This window comes from Dufourea novaeangliae, unplaced genomic scaffold, assembly GCF_001272555.1.
Source record: "Dufourea novaeangliae isolate 0120121106 unplaced genomic scaffold, ASM127255v1 scaffold12, whole genome shotgun sequence".
Lineage (NCBI taxonomy): Eukaryota > Metazoa > Arthropoda > Insecta > Hymenoptera > Halictidae > Dufourea > Dufourea novaeangliae.
This window is the reverse complement of record NW_015373886.1, coordinates 2013079-2026848: the sequence shown is the minus strand read 5'-3', so window position 1 is coordinate 2026848 and position 13770 is coordinate 2013079.

Below are 13770 nucleotides of genomic sequence, written 5' to 3'. Positions count from 1 at the left end.
AATGGCACGAACTTCGTTTCACTGACACGCGCGGTGACCTTTTACCACGAACTCCCTTCGCTGGGATTCGCGGGAATCGCCCGATGGCTTCGTCCCGCCGAAATGGTAATCGCTTCGTTACGTTTGTTCCTTTGCGTTCCCCGGCCACAGAAGCAGTGGGGGATGCAATCGATCGTTGGCGATTTTAATGGAGCGATACAGCCTCCGCGGTGAAATTTGCGTACCTACTTCTCGGAAGATGGATATTGTGAATTGGATATTGTACCTTTGGTATCGAATGCACTGCGATGTTGGTTGGGCGAAGAGTTGGTGAATTGTTTTTGAATATGTACGTTAATTAATTTATTGTAATTCGAATAATGATAGGAACATATGTAATCAATGTTCTAGGCATGTTTGCAATTAATTTTTTGCAACAGACTTTATTACTGTGCATAAAACTTGTGCTTCTTTCTTAGTTTGAAGACAATAATATAGATAAATAGCGCAGGATTTGGATGCTGTTGGGTCATTCCACGCGAAATCGGACACCTTTTGAAGCACCATTTCGGATTTTGTTCCAATTTGGATATGTTGTAGTCCTTATCCTCATTTTTTTTCAAATATTTTAAATAGTTCCTTGGTATAAAAACAGGGCATTTATTTAACACAATTGCAAAATAAATGGTTAAAAAATATCTTTTTTAACTGAAATAATTTTTATTTGGCACTCTTATGTTTCCACTGTGAGTATACGTAAAAGTCATTTTGATCAGTTTGTTAGTTCAATAGTTATGATTTATTGAAAAAAGGTTAACCCTAAATTTGAAACAGTTGTAAAATCTATCATTTTTCAAATTTTAAAAAATCCTTTGAGATACGTTTATACAGGGTGGAGCAATAACTATGTCCACTTTGAATATTGCCGTTATTGTTATAATGGTATATACAAAACTTACATGATATAGAGGGGGGCATATTGTGACACAAACATTTTCTGCGTGGGTGAAGGCATAGAAGAGATTTCAAGGTCACTTCTATTTTTTTTAATGGAATGCTATGTTGTTTTTGTCACGATGTGATAGCCGGTGTTCAGACGACTTCAGCGAGCTATCAGTGAAGGTCATGCAAGGTCAAATGTGGTAGTAAAATAAAGTTTCTTACATTATAGGAGATGCTCAAAGTGGTGACCGTTTGCGTCAATGCAAAGTTGCAATCTTCGTATCGCTGCATCACATGCATGTTATTTTACTACCACATTTGACCTTGCATGACCTTCAATGATAGGTCGCTGAAGTCGTCTCAACACCGGCTATCACATCGTGATGACGAAAAACATAGCATTCCATTAAAAAAAATATAGATGACCTTGAAATATCCTCTATGCCTTCACCCACGCAGAAAATGTTTGTGTCACAATATGCCGCCCTCTATACCGTGTAAGTTTTGTATATAACATTTTTTTATATAATTACAAATGACGGCAATATTCAAAGTGGAGATGGTTATTGACCCACCCTGTACATCGATGAAAACTACAACATATCTAAATTGTAACAAAATTTGGAATGGTGTTCCAAAAGGTGTCTGATTTCGCGTAGAATGACCCTATTAAAAAGTAATGGAATTAGATATTTATATGTATAGCGTGTTTATGGTCGCTCAATACGTTGACTGCCATAGTTTTTATTGCTTTTTGTATTAACGATATAAGTATTTACGCATTGAATACTCATTAATTTCATTAATATTTTACTATTAATTATATTGACGAGATATTAAATGCTTCTGTTTAGAAATTGATTGTTTCTTCATGTAATTTGTGCCGATCAACATGTTGGATAATTGCTTAAATTAATGAAACTATGGAGTATAACTAGGTCATAGTTATATGAAATCTAACAGTGCTATCATTACTAGACAAATTTCTGAAGAATGTGTATACCTACACAGTGACGATACTGCAATTAGGATTTTGAAACAGAATTAAAACACAGCTGTAAAAAAATCAAAGGAAAGAAGTTGAAGAGGGTGACCACTGAACTACGGCAGTGTGTGCAAATCTAAAATAAATGAATTTTATTTCCTGCACTGGAAGCTTTGGAATAGATTAATAGCATTAAGCCTTAGTTAAATCTTCATTTTACCATACGTTGGACATTAAAAAGTGCAACGAATACACAATCACCGTCCGCTTAGTGGTCACAAATCTCAGAAACCTTCGATGTACAAGATAATCAATCACTGACGTTTTACATTTTCATCAAATTACCATACGAAGTTCTCTCCTAGCTCACCTAAATAACTGACGTTCCGCTGTATAACCATCTAAAACAGGATTACACCGGATGCTAATTCCTAAACACTCGCAAGTTCCCAACCGTCTCAGTATCCTCGTTTCCCCTCCACCGAAAACGTTCAAGAACCCGAGAATCCGCTGCTGCAGGCCAACTATGTCAGCTCTCGTTCGTCCAACTCCGTCGCCGTATAAAATTCCTATCGGGACACGCCGGGGCGCGCGCTATCATCGTTCCCAAAGCCCGTCAGTCGAAACGAAGTCTGGCTCGGTCGAACGCGGGCGAAGTTTCTCATGCCCGGGTTACGGGAGTAGAAAGCCGCGCAAGTTCGTCGAACGAAGGTTGGAAGGAGGTCACGACAGCGCTTTAACCCTTTCGAAGCCATCCTAGGCGATAGGAGCGTCTTGACCCGTCCTATCTCTACTTCGCCGTGCCCTATCCTCCGCAGCGCAGCGTGACGTAATTCCAGCACGAACCTAGGAGGTTCGACCTATGAGACCTACGGAGAGACGGATGCACACGTTTGTCGGGGGTCTGTGTGTGTATGTGTGTACGCGTCTCTGTCTCTTGGTAAACGTTTACGTGTGTCTCTGGGATGGTGTTCACCCACGGTATCACGGACACAAGTATGGACCACGCATCCGACGTTCCAAGACCCGAGTATATACACACTCCCGTACGATCTGAAGAGTGTGGGAGGGAGCGAGAGGGATGATGTGGAAAGGGGAGCGGTTGGAGAGGAGGGGACAGCCGCTTGGCGTGAGCTGGATCGTCGCTCTAGCCGTCAATACACTTTGCCGAAGGTAGAGGAACGTTCCATCGAGTTGGTTCCTGGCTCCTGCGGAGGATCCTGCGGCCAACAGAGTCTCATATCCTACGGGCCTCTGGGCATTCAGCACACCCTACCCCACCGTTTCTCTCTCACTCTCTCTGTCTCTCTCTTTCTCTCCTCTTACTTCCTCCGTTCACCTCAGTCGCATGTCGCTCCGTCTCGTTCTCGCCGGTCCGTGCTTGCTCATCCAGTAACGTCACTAACGACGACGGACATATTGGTATCGCTTCTAGGTACCCTTAAGGAGGACCGCATTTCACGTTGCCGCACGAATACGAGGGATCTCTCTCCCTTTCGAGGGTATAAAGCTCGTCTGGCCCTCTATCCCCGTCCACGGATTCAAAGGTATGATCATGGGGGTCGTCGCCGGTAATACCGGTACCTCGTACGTGTCTCTGGGCATTTTAATGGCTGCTTAGAACCCAGGTATATTAAACCGCTTTTCACCCGACTAATGCGGTATATTAGTTTTGAGATCGCCCGGTTTTTCGGTAATTAAGTTCTAGTCGCAGTGCGTGGTATCGTTTGATTCTTGTTTTTTGGTGATCGACACGGTTTCAAGTTGCAATCGATTGATGAATGTTCGATAAATATTTTGGATGTTTGAGTGAGAATCAAAGGCCAATATATTACAGTTATTTAAACGTGATCTGCATCGTATGTACTAAAATATATTAGCATTCATATAGTTTGGTACTTGGAATTAAATTTTTATATTATTATAAGTCATGATATTATAAATAGTTTCAGAAGTCTTTGAGATTGTTCACCATTGCTAAATATTATAAAGCAAAAATGTTAGTCATTGAGGAAATGGTCACCGTTATGATCTTTTTATCCTAGGACTGATTTAAAAATATTTCCTTCGTGAAAATAAATTATTTTCTTTCATGAATCTCATTCGATATTCTAAGTCACTAATACTTCATTTTTCTTAGAATAGTATCTCTATACGATATACCTGTTCAAGACATATTTTTTGTACATTCGCAGTAATTTAGGCAACGTGGTTTCCTTTATTAAACTACCTAGTGTCGAATGTAAGTATTTCTCGTTCGAATTTAGTTTAAAATTAATCTGATGGTTTGTAGCATTTTGTTTTTCCCGACAAAGTATGTTTACTGCAAAACAATTATATAAATATACTTTCTTATTTGTAGTCATTTCAGTAGAACCCCCATAAAGTATGTTCCGTGCAACGCAATTCTGCCCTAAGTTTATTTCCACCCCAAAAACATCGAATTACCTAAATTCATTTAGACAATTAACAAACTATGAAGTCCCATCCATTACTGAACACTTTGAAATTTCACGAAGTGTAATCACGTTTATATATAAATACATAAAATGTGCCAATAGGTTGTAGAATGACATAAAAAAAATGATATATTTATTGTTTATAATTTATTGGTAAATATTAAATCCATTACCTTATTCCTTTTAATTAACTCCTATTTAAAGTACCATTTAAAATTAAGAATATTCCTTTTTCTTTCGATTATACACGTGTCCATTGTCACAAATTTCAATCGAGAATTTTCCCCACCTATCAATCGTTCTAAACAATTGATTTCACGGAACGAATACCTCGAGTGTTAAAAGTGACGACAGCCGCGTCAAAGTTATCCATTTAATATCTCTTCCACGGATATTCGATTCAAACTTTCCTCCGCTATGTATACTCACAACGCGCCCCCTTCGCCACCTCTTCATCCCCCGCCCGTACTGTATCGGCCGTTGCAGTTACCGGTACACTTGCACCTCAAGAAAGTTTCTTCGGTGTTCTGCATAAACATTACGAGCAAAAGTGAAAGTAGCAGCGTCACTAAAGGAAAGTTTCGCCGTGAGGTAGGACAGTAGTACTTGCACCCTCGATATCGTTCCAAATCCTCCGTACGCTACGGCCAGAGAGTTTCAGAATGAAATTATTATTCCATGATACTTTCCTTTCTTAATCAAATACTTGCTGCACCTACATTTTCTATAATTAATATATTACATAAATTATTCTAAGAAGCATTATTAATTGCCTCTGTGATTTAAAATGTGCTTTGAATAAATGAAAGGTCATCGATTTTTCTGTAACATAAATATAACAGTTACTGCGTATGAATAGTTTAAAATAATTCCAAATTTTCATTTTTGTAAGTAATGGAATTTCATAGGGACTGAATTAACTTTAATATATTGGGTTAAGGGGTAAATCAATTTAGCGGTCCGAAAACATAGTGTCACTTTAACAATTTTTTATGGATAAATAATGAAATAAATGAAAGATCTGTTTAAAGGCTTCTTATTCTACACACCCTAAGGAGTATGAAACTATTTTTGGTTTTTCAAAATGGCGGTGCTGGAACCATACAGGTACAGCCTTGTTTTAGGTAGTACTTCGATGCTTACAGAGTAAGTACCGTAGATTTGGACCTAGAACAAAAAACCAAAATATTGTATGATTTACATGCAATTGGCTACAGAAATAAGCAGGGATATTTCAAAATATTGTTTTTTATAGAAATGGTCGACAGTTGACAGGAGTTTCATTTTCAGCAAAGAAACTTCGTCAAAAATTGTTTATAAAAGGAAAGTTTTTAACGAAGCGTAAAATTTGTACGTATTTCTGCAGCCAATTTCATGCAGATCGAAAAGAATTTCGGTTTGTCGTTCTACGTCTAAATGTACGGTACTTATACTGGAAGCCTCGATGTTTCCATCCACAAAAAACAACTTCACCTGTAGGACTTCAGCATGGCCATTTTGAAAAAAAAAAATTGTTTCAATTTCCTTTCATTTATTTAATTATTGTTTTCGTGGTTATGTTTTCGTGGTTGTCCCCTTTAAATCCGAAATAATCTCTAGGGACCATGGAGAAAATTCAATACTTTAATAACAGTGCAGGTTCGCCCTATTAATTACAAATTTTCCTGTAGCAAAACAACTGAATACGAAGTAATCAAGGAGTCAACCGGAATATTCGCCAAACATTTTCCCGCCAAATAGGTAACATTTAAAGATACCGTTCCGGTCTTTTAACGTACTATCCAGCGAGAATGGAAACGTACATACACTTCAGATCCTAGTCTGACCAAATCGCCCGTCGAGATCGGACAAGTGTTCCGGTCGTTTTCGAGACTGTGCCCCCGCCGAAAACTGCTTTCCAGGTTGGAGCACTTACTAGGAAAAGAGACCTCCGGACGTTTTTCACCGCCGCTCATCTTCCTAATCTTCTTTGAGAGCGGGCGGCTGCTCATGGGAACCGTCGATACCCACGGCCCGCTGGCGGAATCTGCAATTCGGCATCGGCAAGCCTGGGCCAGGGTGGTTCGAGTAGAGACGGAGGGAGGAGGGGGGGTGGTAGGTTAGGTGAGATGGGGGGACGTTCGCAACGGAGCTGACTGCAGTTTTTCCACGGTGAGAAATAGGGTCTTGGGGTGTGTAAACCCGGTTACTTATGGAGGCCATTCCGGTCTGCGGGCGCGCCGGCCTGAGGGGTTTTAAGGACTTAGCTCGACATTAGCGTCCCTAGTGGGTGAGCTAGGAGGTGGTGGAAGTGGACGTGGATGCGAAGGTAGCTGGAGAGCAAGGAGAAGTTGGTTTGCGCTTGAGGATGAAGAGGAAGCGAGAACGTTTACGATAGCGAAAGGATGGCAGATCGTGTGCGTGTGTGTGTGTGTGTAGTGGAGATATAGAAAAGAGGAAGACAGGAAAGCGACCAGGTAAAGGAAAGGATAGGATGGTAGATGGATAGAGGGAGAGACAGAGAGAGATAGTTGCAAGGGAGTAAGCTCTGGATAGGGTTGCGAGGACTGAGAGTAAGGGTGGATAGTCGGTGGCCAGGGAATCCTCGAGGGGTAGAAGAGAATCGCCGTGGCAGGGGATGGGTCGGGTGGAAAGGAAGGTGGGGGGAGGTTGGATGTGCGGCGATTTGGTTTCCAATCATGGGACGACGGGACGCGCCTCTATCGAGCGAGCAGAGGCCCGGCCATCCTACCCCATCCTCTCCTTTACTCGGAGCCATGTCGGTGCTGGTGGTGCTGGTGGAAACCAACCCAACCCAACGGACTCTCCTCTCCTTCGCCTGCACCTCCGCGTCTCAACCGACCGCCCTCCTCCTCCTTCTCTCCTCCTACTCCTCGTTTCCTCCACCGTCTCTTCCTACTTCTCATCCTACGGCTCCTTTGCCACCCTCGGCTTGCCACCCACTGCTACCTACCGCCGTACTCTTCCTCTACCTACTGCTTCCCGTTCTCTTGCCTCCGTCCTTCGGGGCCCCCAAACCACCCCGCTACAACCTTCTCAACCGGCGCAGTGACACATACACACACTTACACGCACTCAGAAACTTCGTCTGTCATCCGTCCACCCGCCCGCACGGTGTGTCCTCCTGGATCTCCCGCGGCGCTGCTCCAATCTAGGCCAATTCCGAAAAAATCTTAATGTTTTCGACCGTATGTCCGCGACCCATCGGATCCGGTCTAAATGCGCCTGTTTGGGAATTCCGCGGCCGTTACCCCCCCCCCCTCCCACGACCGGGGAATTAGGTTTCAAGTAACTACTCGGTTAATACCGCAATTGACCGAATAATTCACCAAATCGTTGGGATTAATCATCTAGACTGATTTGTGTTCTTAGGATTGTTATGTGTACTGCCTGGTGAAGAATGGAGGTCCAGGTCATGTAATTACTGGACTTCAAAAATGTTGGTTTGTAAGGATTCCGTGGAGTCAATCGACAAATACATATCTTGTCACACCCTTTTTAACATAGTAAAATGCTTCCAAAAGTGTCAATCATCCCATACATTCTGAACAAAAGTGAGTTTGTTCAGAATCCTACATATATGTCAGTGGAATCTAATTAGTAAACTGTGGATTTTAGGCATTCATCGCATACTCGAGTATTTAATGTTCGCTACAATAAAAAGTTGCATAAAATTTAATGAGTTTCTTATTCTATTTTAAATCTAATGCAACTTTCAGTAAAGAAATTTCTGTTTGACACCAGTGTCTGCGAATCAATCTTGAAAAATCTAAATTTGCATAAATATCCACTCTCTACTAATTACTGTCTACTTTTCTGGATCCAATTATATTACTATTATATTTAACGCGACACTTATTGAGACTGTAACCAAATTAAAGATTGGAGCCCGTAATAAGGTCAGAGTGACTATACCTCGACGGGAGAGAACGAGAGAGCTCTCCCTTCGCCGCGTTGTATATTTCATTGTGAGGCCAAGTTAAACCTGTAGGCGGCGCATTTTCTGAAATTATTAACTGCGGCGCCTTAGTCGGCAAACATTTTCCCGTCAACATATCGCTGCTAATACCATAACCTTGTTTGCGCGGGATGACAATGCGATTAGAACGAGAATGGGAAGGGACCTGAAGCATGATACTGAAACAGAGTAGCCTTAGGCCGTCTAGACGTGTTGCGTGGATGTGACGTATATAATGATGCGGAACAAGATTAGCAGCTTCGAAAACGTCGTAAACGTTGTTCACAAAATTTCGTTTACATGGGAACTTTTAAGTCAATCGCGTTTACAACTGTTTACGCATCGCCACGGTCTGTGTCGTAACGTCTACTACTACTTCTCGCCTAAGCATACCTGAATGGATGACAGTAAACATCCTTAATGAGCTGAGACAATTCAGTGGCGCCATTGACAGTATTCCCTGTTGTTATGTAATTATTGTTGCCTGATAGATTAAAAAATTCATAATTTTTTAAAGAAATTTACAAAATTATTTTTTATTTGCCAAAGATAATATTAAATTAAAAATAGAATGATAAAATTACGGTACCTTAGTGATTCGTTCATTTGAACTGAATTAGTATAATGTATAATTAGATCTAAGGTCTTCAAAGTTTGAATGCACGAAGAAAACGTATATACGTTGTAAAAAGTAAAATTGTTATGTCATTGTATGTCATATTTCAAATGTCAAGTTAATTATGGACTACTACGAGGTATAAAATTATGCATATCACGAATTGGTAAATAATACTGTTAATTTATAGGAATACACAGAAAGTGTAATTTATTTTCATAAGCTCTTTAATTTGTTTTCAATGATACTGCATATAATATGATACTTATGATTTAATTATTATTACCACTTATTTTTCTTACAAGTAACCATCTTCTACAACATTTTAATGCAGGAGATGTTATATTATCATATGTTTTCAATTCCTATAGTTTGTTTAAATGAATAATCGATGGAGTAGTCCCGCCACTTACAAAAAAATTAATTCATCTGTAATTTTGCATCAATTAATTGTTCACAATTTAGTTTCTCCAGTCTATAAATATATGCAGAAAGAAGTTTCACTCTCTTTCCAAGTATACCGTGTGAAAAATCCTTTGTTCGTGAGGGTATTCGAGTGGTGGTCGACTTCAAAGTGGTTTACATCCATCTTTCGCGGTTTAACGCGAAGCATCCGACTTTCAACCCCCTCACCCTTGCCTGGTCAGGAATGTTTAATTAACGCACTTCGACCCGCTTTTTTCCGGACCTCCATTACTGACATTTTTCTACCCGGGAACACCGTCGTTCTGCTATCAGAGATTATCCAACTTCCTTAATCGTAAGGTGACTGGCTCCTTGAGTGTTATCAGCATGCACGAAGTGCAAAGTTTCGCGACAAAATTTGCCTCTGAAAATGTTCCATATATCGTGAACTATATTCATAACCTTCATAACACTTATTTGTTAATCAAGGTTTCCAAAATACCTTTTCTTTAGTAAAATATATTCAGGATAAAAATTCAGGCACTGAATGTAATTATTCTTCGTGTACTCCGAACGAAAGTTGAGCTTAGATAGTAGAGAAGAAAATAGCTTTTCACAATTTTAATTGGAAATGAACATTATACATATCCGACAGATATTTTCATTTAGTCTGTGCAGGCTGTATCAAGGATTATGGACATAAGCTTTTATAGAAAGAGTTACAATTACCTAAAACAAATTCAATTACAATTATTGGAGTACAAGAACACCAGTAACTTATTGTTGGATAGAAAGTCAAGCAAGATGCATTATCTGTAGCATTTTTTTATTTTACAACCCACTTAAATTTGTTATGATTTCAGTGAATCGAATTTACTAGTGAAAATTTGCTCATATATTTTACGTCATTTTGTTATACAGAAAGTATAATTGAACGGGTGTCTAGAAGAAGAGCTTATGTTATAAATTTTTGAAAGTGATTTCTCGTGGAAAAAAGGCCAGTGTGATGTAGGAGACGGTTTGGCAACATTTTTGGCACTCGAGAATGGCACTAGAGGTCAGGCGCTGCATAGAAGAAGTTGATTGTTATTATTCTATAATTGCTACGGCGAGCAATGAATTGTTTTTAAGCTTTCCTGTAAATTTGATGAAATGTAACATATGCCCTTCTAGACATCCATTCAATTATAGATACATCGGTGTTCATTTCACGCAACAATATTGTTACGTTATATCGTTCTTCATTACCACTTTATTACACTCTTAACATATGAAAATAAATATATAATCTTAAAGCAAGAGCTTCCACTTTTGTGACAGGAGCAATATATTGCCAGACAATGGAACTATGAAGATTCTCCGAATACTTCTATACTACACAGACATTTTTCCCTAAAAAAAGAAACTCATAAATAACAATGATTAATAACGAGTTAACATTTAAACCTGAATTTTTCATCAAAGAATCAACAGTTATGGAAACAATGACTCCATTCAACAATTTCAATTTTATTCAATAATTTTAGAACAATTGATTATGTCGAAATAAATTATTCTCTTATAATATTTCTTTGCAATAAAATCGTTCTTTAGAGAGAAGACGTGAAATTTCTCGTTGTTTTCCCTGGCACGACGTTTAAAGCATCGTGGGGCGTCATCGACTTAATGTATTCTTGTATCATCGACAGCGCCGACGACCTAAGGAGAACCCGTGCCGTTGCTCCTGGACAAGATGCTCTTAGAGAGCTCTCATCCCCTATTGACGTCCCGGCATAACTACCCTGCATTATCGGCAATTCCACTGACCTAAGGAGAGGAGTCCTTCGCAAGCAAGATGCTCCGACAACGCGTAAGGGTTGAGCAGATGCTCGAATCACCAATATTGATACTATCGTTACAACGTCATCGGGAAAGACTGCCTTGTGACGTTAAATTCTTGGTAGAAATGCTTTACCCTTTAATCATATCGAGTAAAAGGAATACGTAGAAAAAAGTAAAAGGAACGTTCAATGGGGCAATCGTAAAGAAAACGCTCCTCGATTCCGACAACTGATGTACAGACAGTTTTTAAATGAAATAAATTCATAGATTACTGTAAGATGGAAATAAAAATAATGAAGCACGTTATATCCAGAAATGGCTACGAACTTATTCGAATATTACGTGGTCAATAGAAATGTTTTGTATTGATCGTTAAATAAATAATTTGACGATTAGTTTGTTCATTTCGAAAGAATTATTATTTCTTTTTATAATTAACTCAAGCTTATTCAATGGAAAATAAGGTCGTAATTTATTGTCGTTTATTCCATTTACTTAGATAGAACCTTGTGTCTACGTAATAAAGTTCGCAATTTCTACTTCTACGATCAGTCTTTTTTGGTATGTTTAACTCTTAATTGTTTAGTAATAGCTACTGTACATTACTAATTGACCGTTCTGTGATGCCGTGTATAAATTGTAACATACACGTAAATTTAATATAAATTGCTATTATTATGAATGTTTTAAAATATCATATTATTAACATGCAACTTAATCTGAAATTGCTTACATAATCTTCTGTCAAGATTTCCACTGTGTACGTTCATGGAAATATTAAAACTATTGGTTACACGGTATCTTCACATTTCCAGTAGCTTCCTTGAATTTCTTCAGAATTTCCAGATGATCATAAACGTTCAAAGTAAAACATCCACAAAACGATGAAGTACTCTAAACCACCTAAATACCGAAATTCCAGGAATTCCAGTATTCGTTAAAATTCATTCAATATTCCCAACGAACCACGTAACAATTTGTCGGCAACAACCGCGACAAAGATCATCAGCAGTGGGTACAGTCTACGCGAAACAAAGGGGGACATCATTGCGCAGAGTCTCTGCAACGAACAAGAATCTACCCCCGTCACCTATTATCTTGCCGCGTCGATCACCGAGCCTGTCCAAGTCATTAAACGCGTCGACCTCTTGAAAGCATCGTCGTATCCGGTTCAGAGTCGGTATCGCGGGAGGCATCGACGTGGACGCAGTATCCGGCACAGAGGAAACGGGGAACGAGATGGAAGAAGAATCGCCGTCCGCGGGTTGATAGGCAAGACGCCTTTAGGAGTGCGTAGGGGTTGAGCACCCGTTTGATGCCCTACATAGCGGAGAGTCTCGGAGACCGGAGAGGGTGGCGGTCGGGATGGTCTGGGCAGGGACGAAAGTGGCGCGAGGGTGGTAGAAGGTGGGCTCCGTGGAAGGAGGAAGACAAGGATCGAGGGTGGCAGAGAAGGAGGCAGGTAGAAAGAGGTGGAGGACGGTGGGGCTCTTTGGGTCTCTGAAAATGCAGCGTAATTTGTCTTTGTCTGGCGGGGGCGAGCGCGCAGTAACGGTGAGAAGGGCGGTCTGATGGTGGGTGGATGGGTGACGGAGTTTGGAGGCGAGAAGAGCGGAAAAGGGGTTGATGGTAGAGAGTGATGGGGGGAGGGCCTCGGAAGGGGCAAGAGAAAGAGAAAGAGAAAGAAGGAAAGGCATAGAAGTAACGGGGTAGAAAGAGAGAGACGGAGACAGATTCCGTGCTTGACCCGCCTGGGATTATCTTACTCGTTCTCCGTTCCTCTTTCTGCCCAGTTTCGTCCTCCGTGCTTTCATTCGTGCTGCTGACGCTGATGCTGATGCTTCTGCTAGCTACCGTCGGAGCTACTAACCTTCCCCCTCCCACCCGTCCTCGCCCCCTCTACCGCCCTTCTGTCCTTTGCCCACTCCTCCGCCTGCCTCCTCGTTCGCTCTTCCCTTTTCGAAAAGCAGCGTCGTTGGCCGTCGGCGCAACGCACACGCCGTTAACCGCACTGCACAACGCGTGCAATCCGCCTCACCACCCATCCACCCACCCGACCCACCAACCTTACCCACTCTACGTCCCATCGTCTCTGACTCGTGTTTCCCTCTCTCTCACTCTCTCACTCTCTTTCTACCTGTCTACATCCCTCTCTGTCGCGCATCGTCGCCTCTTCGACCCTCTTCCACCAGTTACGACACACGTACACATACCAGCCCTCCCCAAACACGTGCTCGTACGTGCGGAAGCACACGCTAGCCAGCACGCACGTAGCTACGTATCTTGGTGTGCTTGTGCGCGCTTGTGCCCGCGCGTTTGGAAGGTCTACACGCACACACGCGTTCCTCTTTCCTCCATCCCTTTTCCCGTGTCCTGTCGCTTTTCCGCTTTCGACCAACCGAGCCGCGCTCCCTCGCTCACGCAAACCCAGGACCTACGGACCTAGGAACCGCACCCCGAATATCGAGCCGCCTCCTCTCTCCAACGTCGCCAAATGCTTTTCGGGAATGCGGTCCGTCCGATATCTCCTCTACCCTCGTCGTCGCGGCCCGGCCACGCTCGCCGAGGCCGCATTTTCAGAAGCCAGCCACCCACCCATCCCCAC